We start from the raw sequence: 12109 nt of genomic DNA, 5'->3' as shown, positions 1-12109 counted from the left end.
ATTTGGTGTCTTCATGTGTATATTTTCTTATTACCTATTATAAAGTAGAGGTTATTACAGTTGCATTTTATTTCCAGCACAATGATGGTTTATGGATTTACATGACGTGTTTAAGTGTTTAATCTAATATGGTGAAGTGATTTATGAATGTTAAGAATAAGAAAACATAATAATACCACATCTCCTAGTCCCTCAAGGTTGTAGAAACCTAGTTCTACATCCTCCCATAGTCACTTTGGGTGAGACTATGATCTTATTGTAGGTCATTGCCAAGAGGGCCAGTGATTGAGGGTTTTGTTGGTGCACAGTATAAATCGAACCTAGGTCAACCCAAACCAATCCAACAACACCAAAAGTAAGATAATCATTGAATTCTTTATATTCACAATGATATACATATTAATACATTTTCCATGACCATTGGATTCATTTTCCAAGGTCTCCTGGACTCGAATGACTCTTCATATTCCACACACAAAACCCTTAGTAGATTAGATGTTGAACATTCCCTGCCTTAATCTGAAGGGGTATATATGAGTCCAAGAAGAGATCTATAATAAAAATGCAAAGACACTTTCCAACAATTAGTTGAATATGCTCTAAAAAATAATGGTATAAAGTGGGCGTACTCGAGGTCTCAACCAATGATGGTTTAACAATGACCACCAACATTGGAACACTTAGTGCAGTTCTTGGAACTCTTCAAAATCTAGCTAGAAGCTTAAGTCTTTTGCTAGAGGAAGTGCTCTCTAATGCTTTGAAAAGGGAGACCATTGAGGTCTCGATATGGAACAACTAGTGAATTTATCTGAAGAGTTCCAAATATGGTAAGAATTTTTTAGTCTTCTATTATAGGAAGTGTCCCTAATGTTATAAAAAGGGAGACCATCAACATAGAAAAGGGAGGTCTCAAACTCCAGAAAAAAAAGCGAGAACCTCAACTTGAAAAGGGAGATCTCAACTTGTGGTGGTTTAAGGAATCCCACCAACCAAGGGCATGCTCATGGGGCATTGCTCTGTCTCTGGCTACAACTTTGAATCTAGGTGTGGCTATTTTTGGTTATATGCTCAGGTAACAAGTTCAAGCTATGGCTCAGGCTCACTTGATTTATCTTTGAAGCTTGTAGATTACCATCAATTCCCCCCTGTCAGATACATGGTGAAAAGATGAACAAATATCAAATATAATACTTTTCAATACTTGAGAACAAATCCTATTTTATGAGAGAAATATCTTCTTGGTTGTTGAATCCCATTGCCAAGAAGCGATCCATCCAAGGCGAATCTTCGTTCTTATAGGAGGCTTGTTTCTAAAGCATCTACTTGACTGATGACTATGGTTATGACAATCCTCACATGGGTGAAGCTCAAAACATTGATATTTCACATGGCCAACTCAATTACAATGTTGGAATTTGACAACATACTATTATGGAGGATGAGAGAGAACAAATGAAGATGAATCTTGCTAAAGAAATCCAACACTCTGAAATTGGATTGTCATGGAATAGTCTGGAATATGAAATGACACATCCTTTTCATATCCAAGATTGAATATGTGCTTGTTGTTAACAAGCTCTTCCCTAAGGTTTGATGATGGGCTTGGGAAGTGCAAATTTAACTTCTGCATCTACTTGCAAATTTTCTCTTGAAATGGGCACTGGGTGTAAATCAACCTCAATCTCATTGATCTAATTATTATTTTTTATTTATTTTTTGATGGTAGTCTATTTCAAATTAAATTAAAGGACTGCTTTAAATAAAAACAAGTTCAAAATGATGATTTTGTTGTAACTCATCTCACTGTAATTGTGACTTAAGTTGTGAAAACTCAATCTTCTCTTGTGCATTTTGTAGACAAATTTGAATTTTTTAGGGAGTTCCATTGCCAATTTAGATTGTATCATGAATAATGGAGTGTATTAATTATTTATCAACTTTAATAACATAGTAATTTTATTCATTTTATCAACAACTCAACTTCAACAAATGAAAGATGTCCACAAGCAAAGGGTTGCTACAATAAGGGCTATAATGCTTAATTAAACTAAAATATTAGCTACTTCCAATGATGCTGCAGTGATCCGTACACTATTGTGGATATTCCACTAGATAGTTCTTCACAAAATATCTAATAATATTATAATAAAACTCTGAAAATTTACACTAGTATAGTTTATTAAACTTTAAGATTTGTGGATTTAACTTTAATTAGTGCATACATGCGAAATTGTTTTATGTAGAAAAGTATATAATGAAAGAAATAAGCACACACACACACAATAAGCAAGATATGCTCTCTGGGAAACCCTTTCGAGGGAAAAACCAACTGGAAGGTGAGGTTGCTTCGCTCTCTTTCTCTGTCTGGAAATATAGCTGTAGGTACAGAGAAGTAATTCTTATGACCCGTGGGCTGTTACAATGCACATATCCTCTCTATTTTCTCTACCTCCTATATCTCCTGGATATATTTTCTCAAGTATGGAACAAAATTCTCTCGAAAGAATGGAATACGTCTTCCTCCTAGTGACCCGGTTATAACACAACCCGATAGCCTACTAGTGGTTAAGTTTGACTACATTAACTCTTAACTAGAACTACAATATAGACTCTTCTAGAGTCTTTTACATCAAGAACACATGGCTAGCCCCTTTTCCATGAACAATTGGGGCTGACGTGGCATCCTCCCAAACTATAGGTGTGAAAACAAGAAATTCAACTTCTGAGTGGGATAACTTTTGCATACGGACTCTGATTGGCATTCTTCTTGTGCCGTTGGAAAGGTCTTTGTGTGTAGAATAACATGAAAACATGTAGGCTAATGAGGAAAATTTTTACCCTCATAAAAAGTTTTTTGATGCCACACAATTCTCCTGGAAGGTTTCGGACCCTGTTTCGCCAAACTGAGTCCCGCCAATAAAAACAGTCCCATGAGTTGATTCCTCCATTTTTTTCCACTCCAAATGCATCGAGATGGATGAAACAAGTATAATGATACAATTTGGATCATACATCCCAATTTTTGGAGGCTTTTGGTCCCCAAAATATTTTACTAAATGAGGTGAGGAATTATTTCCTCCACCTTCCCTCACGCGTACCATTTAGCTTTGCCTAGAAGATGTCCCTTTAACCCAATCTGCCAAATGTCATATTGCCATTGTATTTTATTTCTAGACATCTTTTGTAAAATTGTATCTTATGTCAACTTTTCCTGAGTTTCAGGTGCCAAATCCTCTACACAAGGTAGGATCTGTTCCTCTTCCTAATCTAGCATGGAAGGCTCATAGAGTTTCAAATTATCTACATTCAAAACTGAGTAAATGAACATATATGGTGGAAAATTGAGTCGATAGGAATTATCACCCACCTTTTTCAGTATCTCAAAGGGACCATGCCTTAGAGACTTGATTTTCTTGCCAGGCCCCTTTAGCCTCTCCTTGTTCAATTATAGCCATACTTTATCTCCCACCTTGAATGACTTATCTTTTCTGTGTTGATCATGTCTGAGCTTATACTTCTCTTGTGACTTATATAGTATTTCATGTACCTGTAGATGGATCTACCTGATCTTCTCTATAATTTTTTCACCCCTCAAAGAATTTATTGTAAGATCTTCCATCACTCCTCCTTGTTTCCCGTACGCAATATCCAAAGGTGAAGGTGGAAATTATCCAAAACAAGTCTCAAATGGGGACTTTCCTATATAATTGTGGATTGCTATGTTATAAGAATGTTGTATATAAACTAGATTTTCATCCCAAGTCTTTGGATGATTCTGGTTGTATCTCCTCAAAAGTTGCACCAAAGTCTCATTGACTACTTATGTCTCCCATCTATCTCTGGATGGAATATTGTAGATCTCTTCAACTTTGTGTCCATCTTCTCCCACAATCTAGTCTAGAATGTATTGAGAAATCTTGTGTCTGTGTCTGAAATGATGCTCCTTGGTATCCCAAAGTGCACCTAGACTTTTCCAAAGAACAAGTTTGTTGCTTCTTATCTGCAGATGGTATTTTTACAGGGCATCATAACACACATCTTGTTGAACTTGTCAACTACCACAAACAGGTAGTCATGTCCCTTTCTGGTTGTCTGTAAAACTCCCATAAAGTCCATAGAAATTCTTTCCCAAGTATGACTAGGTACATCTAAGGGATGATACACACCCAATTTCCTGTTGCTAAGATTGCTAGTACAATAGAGCATACATCCTCTTATGAACCTACATACCTTCTCTTGCATTTTGGGCCAATACACATACCTTTGCAAGTTATCCATGGTATTCCCTACACCAAAGTTCCTTACAACCTTGGAGGTGTGAGCCTCTCTAATAATCTCCAAACACTCACCTTTAGGAACACATAGCTTATCCATCATGTAGAGTAACCCATCCTGGAGATGGTAGTCAACAGTGTTGTCGACATCATGCACATGAATCTCACTCTGCAACTGTTGATACACCTCCTTGAAGTCCTCATCTTCTGAATATTCCTCTCTATATGCATCATGGGTAAATGGCTCCATGTGCATAAGAGTCCTCAAAACGGTAATCTTTTATGTGGGTGGCCTTGAAAGCATATCAGCCAACTTGTTTGTGCTTCCCTTCTTATACTTTATCACCAAATGAAACTGTTGTAAAATCCCCATCAACTTGGAATTCCTAGTCTGCTATAGCTTACCCTAGGCCTGCAAGTACTATAACGGCTAGTGAACTGTGTGAATTATTATCTCATTTCCCATGAGATAATGATTCCACTTCTTCATATATTTCACCATGGCATAGAGCTCCTTATCGTATGTAGGGTAGTTAAGAACTTCCCTATGAAATACTTCATAATGGTAGCTAATGGGCCTTCCTCCTTGCAACAAGACAACTCCTATAATATACCCAATCGCATATGTCTCCACTTCAAAAGGTTGTTGCAAGTTTGGTAATTCCAGAACTGGTGCTTGATTGATCTTCTTCTTTAGCTCCTTGAAAGCCTTCTGTTGGCCTTTTCCCCACCAGAAACTCTTGCCACTTGCTATTATGGTGTGGAGAGGTGCTTTTACCGCTGAAAACGAGGCTATGAATTTCCTCAGGTATTGTTCTGCCCCAATGAAACTCATGACCTCAAAAACATTAGTAGACACCAACCATTTCATGATGGCTTCCATCTTGGAAGGATCTATCTTGAGCTCTCCTCCACCGATCATATAATCTAGATACACCAAGGACTATTGTGAAAACTCACACTTCTTGAGATTTTCTAACAACTAGTGCTTCTTCACTATTTCTAGCACCTGTGTCAAATGTGAAATATGCTTCTCCGAGGTAGAACTATATACTCGTATATCATACATATAGACAATAACAAATGAATTTATTAATGGGTGCAGTATATCATTCATTAATCTCATAAACATAGTTGGTGCATTACATAGGCCAAATGGCGTAATGAACCACGGATACAAACCTTACTTGGTTTTGAAGGCGATCTTCCATGTATCTTCTTCTTTGACTCGAACCCAATGATATCCAAACTTCAAGTCCAGCTTGGTGAAATACTTTGTTTGTTGCAATTAATCTAGCAGATAGTCTATCATGGGGAAGATGTATCTATTCTTGAGCATTACTTTATTCAACGCCCTATAATCTATACACATCCGCCAAATCCCATCCTTCTTTGGCACAATTATCATGGGTGACCAACATGGTGATGTACTCGGTCAAATGAAACCCTCTTCTAGGAGCTGCTACAATTGTTTCTTCAACTCACTTACTTCTATAACAAACTTCCTGCACAACTCAATATTTTGCAATGGGGAGTCTGGAAATAGATGGATTTTGTGCTCCACTTCTCTCTTAGGTGGTAACCCCTTAGGCTCTCAGAACACATCCTCATATGCCTGTAAAAACTCCTCCAATTGTTGTTTTTGTTTTGTAGTACACCCCTTCAGGGATGCCTTGACTCTTATTGACTCCTCTTCAGACTGACTTTCTCTTAAAAACAATAAAACATACTTCTTGCTGGAACTGACCGATTTCTTGGGTTGGTTGGCACTTACTAGTGAAACTTTTGACTTTTCTTTCTGTGTGTTGATGATGAACAATTTTCTATCCTTGATGAGCAAATATTGGTTAGATATTCTCATGAATATTGTATCACACTTGTACATCTATGGAATCCCAAACGCGACTCCATATACATCAAGGGGAGCCACATCCATATCTACTTCGTCAATAAATCAACATTGATCGAAAATCTAATTTTGCACTATTTTGTTACCTTCATATTTGCATCCTTATTTACCCATCCCAGTGGATATGGGTTTAGATGATCATGAAATTTCAACCTCAACTTCTTGACCAATTATGTTGCAATGAGATTCACCTATGATACTGAGTCAAACAGAGCATCATTCTTCGTTTTCTTGACCTGTATCTTTATATGGAAGAGTTTGGTCATTTATTTCCCTTCATGTTGGTGAAGGCTACTTAGATCCACTTCCTTCTCCACTGAGATTCAATGGCCATGAGATTCTTCTTCCTATTATCTTTCTTCTTGTTCTTCAGGTTTAGCTTTGGATGCAACTTCCAACACTTCTCCCTTGTATGGCCATCAAAGTTGCAGTGGTTGCTAGGATCTTTGCACTATTGTGTTGTGGCTGTCATATTTTTATATTTTCCCCATTTTTTCTTCTTCTTCCCTTTCTTAGAAGCTTCATGTTTCTCCTTCCTCTTCGATCCACATGATTGCACTTTTTTCAAGCCTATGTTATCCAAGTATTGTGCATGTACACAAGCCTCGTACACTGATTTAGGCTTGAACAATATCACTTGCTCACGTAGATGGTGGTGCAAACCCCCCAAATACTTGAGTAGTACATTTGGGTTCTTTGGAGAGATATCCTTCATTATAGCCATCTTTCTGAATTCTGTGGTGTACTCTTGCATGCTTTGGCCCGAATTTTGCCTGAAGTAATGCCACTAGATCCACTGGTCCTCCACATACCCAATGGGATAAAAATGTGACTTAATGAAGGTTTTGAAATCCTCCCACTTAGGCACTGGAGGTTATCTCTCCAACCTCAGGGTTTCTGTGTGGATCTCCCACCAAGTCAGTGCATGGCCCTCTAATATCAGCTGCATGAATGAGATCTTTACCCTTCCTTGATTTGATGGACGCTGAAATAAAATTCCAGTTTCCGCAAACAATGGTTTAGCTTCAGAGTGTTGATCTTGTTGTGTTACAACTTGATATCAAATTTTTATTCCATTTTGAATAGGGATTGATTCATTACACTCGAACTGGGTTGATCTTTTATGGGTTCTTTCTTCAGTTATTTCTCTGTGTCTTCCAGATCTCCCAACCCCCCTTCTAATTTGTCCACTGTATTCAAACCCCCATATTCTCCAAATATCCCCAGCTTATTACATAGGACCATCATGAGGATGTTTACATTGTGGTTTATATACGTGACTTGTTGTTCGAGCCACGAAAGCCTCCTCTCTGTAGGATCATGAGGTTCATTTATAGATTCGTTGTCCATGATTAAGATTTTGCGATTTTTGACCTTGTCGAATTGGATCCCCTGCAAATATCCACAAATACCCAAAGAAACTTGGATCTTATACCAAATGATCCATAAAATGTCATGGATATTCCTCTGGATAGTTTTTTACAACATATCTAATAATATTATATTAAAACTCTAAAAATTTTAGACTATTATAGTTTATTAAACTTTAAAATATGTGGATTTAACTGTAATTAGTGCATGCATGCGAACAAAAATTATTTAGAAAAGTAGAGAATGAAATAAAATAAGCATACACACACACACAAGACACAAGATATGCTCTTTGGGAAACCGTTTCAGGAGAAAACCTAGCAGGAAGGTGAGGTCACTTCACTTTCTTTCTCTCTTTGGAAATATGGCTGCAGGTACAAAGAAGTAATGCATGTGGCCCGTGGGCTGCTACAGTGCACAAATATTGTCTATGTGCTCTGCCTCCTATCTCTCCTGGCTATCTTTGCTCAACTATGGAACAAAATTCTCTTGAAAGAATGGAATGCCTCTTCCTCCTAGTGGCTCGAATATAACACAAACTGATAGCCTACTAGTGGTTAAATTTGAATACATTAATTCTTAACTAGAGTTATAATATAAAATATTCTAGAGTCTTTTGCATCAAAAACATGTGGCTAGCCCCTTTTCCATGAATAATGGGGGTTGACGTGGCATCCTCCTAAACTATAGGTGTGAAAATAGGAAGGTCAAATTATGTGTGGCATAACTTTTGCATATGGACTCCGATTGATGTGCTTCTTGTGCCATTGGAAAGGTCTCTATGTGTAGAATAACATTAAAATGTTTTTCACTAAATCGATAAATTTTACCCCCAAAAAAAGTCATTTGATGCCACAAAACGCTCACGGAAGGTTTTAGAGCTCGTTTCACCAAACTAGGCCTCGCCGATAAAAATGGTCCCCTGAGCTGATTCCTCCATTTTTGCACTCCAAATGCATCGAGATAGATGAAAAAAATATAATGATCCAATTCGGATTATGCAGCAAAGTCAGTAATCGAACATGACAAAAAACAATCTCCAAGTGCATATTTAATAAAAAATCCAAGGAAAGAATAACTCATATTCCACTCCCTTTTAAGTACGTTGGTCTAGCAAAGTATGTTTTTAATAAAAAAAAATCCTGCATTTTCCCAAGGAGAACTGGGATTTATTATTTCTATGAATGAAGAAACAGGTGCACATAGCTAGGGTAGACACTTAGGAAACCACTAAGCTAAAGTTGGAATTAAGTGAGGAGGAAAATTTGTTTACTAACCACCTCTAAGATGTAGTGAGATTTGAATTAAATTCATGATTCTATGGAGAGGCCATCAAACAATGATAACTGTAATGGAAGAATTCACAAAAGTGAGTGACTCTATTGATGAATATGAGACCACATGTAGGGATGAATGCTACACATACTAGAAACATGAACTCCTCACTATCCATCTCTTAATATCATGTAGAAATTTACAACAACAACATTTTGATCTATGTTCACGTAGTTACAAATGAAATAATGTCATCTTTACAAAAAAAAAATAACATAATTTTCAACACCCTCGGCTTAAGACAAAATCAAACAAAGATGGTAGTCAGTGGCATGATGGAATAACACCTCTTTTTCATAAAAAACATCGATAAAAAATGTCTACTGTGGATAAAATTTTGGAATTTATTTCTTCAAAAAACTCTCTTTCATTTCAAACTTTTGGTATTACACTTATGGTTTGCAGTTTTTCTAGGCATGGCCTACTTCCCGCAAGATTTTGATACCAACAGTCATATCAACACACATTACAATAATATGTGCACATATAAACCAACACACATAATGAATCAATGCACCCAAACGCAACATGTGTCGAGAATGAACCACAGATCGCCAAAGTGTGTTCCATGAGTGTCAACCATAAAAACTTCAATGCACAATGAAGACTTTAATCTTCAACAAACATGAAAAGAAACCAATTCTGATACATGAACCTTACTATTTCAAAGCCGTCATGCAAAATTTTCTTGTCTGAGTGTTTATTCAATGCCTTGGGAGTCTCTTGGAAATATGCAAACGTCGTTGAAACTGAATTGATTAGCAAACAAAGTGATGAGAGAATTCTAATAAAATTATTCCACAAATATTGTCTTCTTATCACAACATCTTATGAGAACTCAGTGGTAGAGTGTGATTCCTCAGTGTAATACGTCTATTGAATAGATTTGGAAGTCAAATCATTTCTGCCACAACTGCTAAATTAGTATATTAAAATTCATGTAAATCTATTCAAGTGACATACAATGAATAGAAAGTATACACTCTCTTTTGTACAATTCCTTCGACTCATGAGGACGATAGATTGATAATGACTTTGTGATATGAATTCAATGCTGATTTAAACCAATTCCAACCTTCAATTCTTCATTGGAATAGATTTGAAAACACCATGATTCCAATCTCATCATGTAGTGAATGAGGAAAGAATATACCATATTTCATAACCAGCACACAAAACTTGGAGAAGCAAACACAAACCTCAACCAAACACAAAGATAATAGATTAAACTTCAATGGTGATTCAACATAGGAATGAATGTTTTGGGAAGATAGATAATGCAAGTGAAATTTTTTAATGTTGCCAAAAAACAGGTACATAGGGGAGAGGAAATGGATTTCTAATAGATAACAAATTAATGGAGCATTAGTATCCATATGGACAGGTTCATAGTGATAACACTTAAGTTCTGGCAAGTAAGATAGAGTAGAATTGTGAGGGAGCATAATGTGTCAGACATTAATTAAGGAAAACTAATGGATATTAGGTCATAGCTGTACAAAAATAAAATACGTAGGGAGACAAGATGAGAAGAAACACAATAAAATTGATAGACAAAGAAAGGGAAAAAAAAGCAGCTCAAACTTTAGCAAGGCAATAATTTGCATGCTCTAATACCATGTTAAACAACACAAAATAATGGACACCAAAAGTAAAATAATAGTTTAATACTTTATATTCGAAATAATATACACATTAATACATTTTCCATGACCATTGGATTCATCTTCCAAGGTCTCTTGGACTCCAATGACTCTTCATATTCCACACCCAAAACCCTTAACGGATTAGGTGTCCAGTAGAAGTTATGCCTCATGAAAATTGAGATATCCTATTGACCACCATCGTGCCTATAACATACATTTTTCTAATCCCCAAGTTTTTTAATGTAATTAAAGAATGATAATGTTGAAAATATAGCATGGACATATTTCTAAGACCATCTAATGAAATTATTTTGATATAACAATAAAACTATGGAAGATTATGAGAAGGACAATCTTATACAAATCTTGATATCTGGAAGCATAATTTGCTTAAGAAGCCCATAATGGAGAATGGAAAGTTTCCTATCTCCCCTGATTTTAGTGTTCTAACACAATATTATTATTGATAGGATCTCTTGCTCCCTCATCTTTCTTTTCTTGCACCATGGGAGGTCTTCGGTGTCAAAAAGTATTGTCTTGTAAGGGCTCAACCAGTTCAAGTCCTAACTCCTTATACCTCGACGTCATTGGGGACATGTAGAGACAAACAAAGAAAGGGTAGACCACTCTGATACCACTGATCCAAATTTATGAAGGAATAAATGAAATACGTATATAAGTAGAAACACAAAGTTACAACGAAAACAAAACTTCAATTTGTTAATAACAAAGTATTTGTTGGAAACTATATCACTACTGAAAGGGTGGGTGAATCAGTAGTGTGGCACTTATGCAATTTTTTCTCCAATTAAGTAATATTTAATCCATGCAAAAACTGAAACACAAAACCATATATTAGCATCAAAATAAAAATACAACCATAAACAACAATCACACAAAAGACATATGTGTTTCTAGTGAAAAACCCATCCCGGGAAAAAACCACCCTGTTGCTGCTTCATTGCTCAATTCTATTATTAATAGCTAAACAAAGTATACATGGATAAGCTCACTCCAATGAGCCTTGAACACTTTCTTCTTTCACAATATTTTTGTCCTTTCAGACAGGAACCTAGTTTTCTCTCGGATATTTAGACTACCATCTCCTAAAGGCCACCGTTATCAGTCGATCCTTGCCCCACTCCAATGGGACTATCCAACTCCTATTGGATGGAGAAAACTCTTCCTTCTACTAAATCCACCAAGTTACTGTCTACTCAAAACCTCCATGTCTACACTACCTCCATGTGAGCTGCATTTCATATATTTTCATAATAGACTCTGAAAACTTGCTCAACATAAGCATTGCAGCAACATAGCATCAAAGAACAAATAAATTTGCATCAAAAACTACCATAAAAAAATCCATAAAAAACTATCCACACAAGGAAAAACACAATATCCTTAATCACTAATGCAATCACACACCAACAAATCACTCACTGCATAAACAGAATGGTTAAAATGTGCTTCAACTCTCTGCTACTATCACTACAAACTAACTCAGAAAATCTGCATACTATGAGGCACATGCAATTTGCAGACTCTTCTCCACATTCACACACTAACAACAC

Source organism: Pinus tabuliformis, chromosome 1_1 (assembly GCF_031772625.1).
Source record: "Pinus tabuliformis cultivar Carrire ecotype Pingquan chromosome 1_1, CPIR1, whole genome shotgun sequence".
In the NCBI taxonomy this organism is placed as follows: Eukaryota; Viridiplantae; Streptophyta; class Pinopsida; order Pinales; family Pinaceae; genus Pinus; species Pinus tabuliformis.
The sequence above is the reverse complement of the archived record's forward strand: the minus strand, read 5'-3'. Positions refer to the sequence as shown.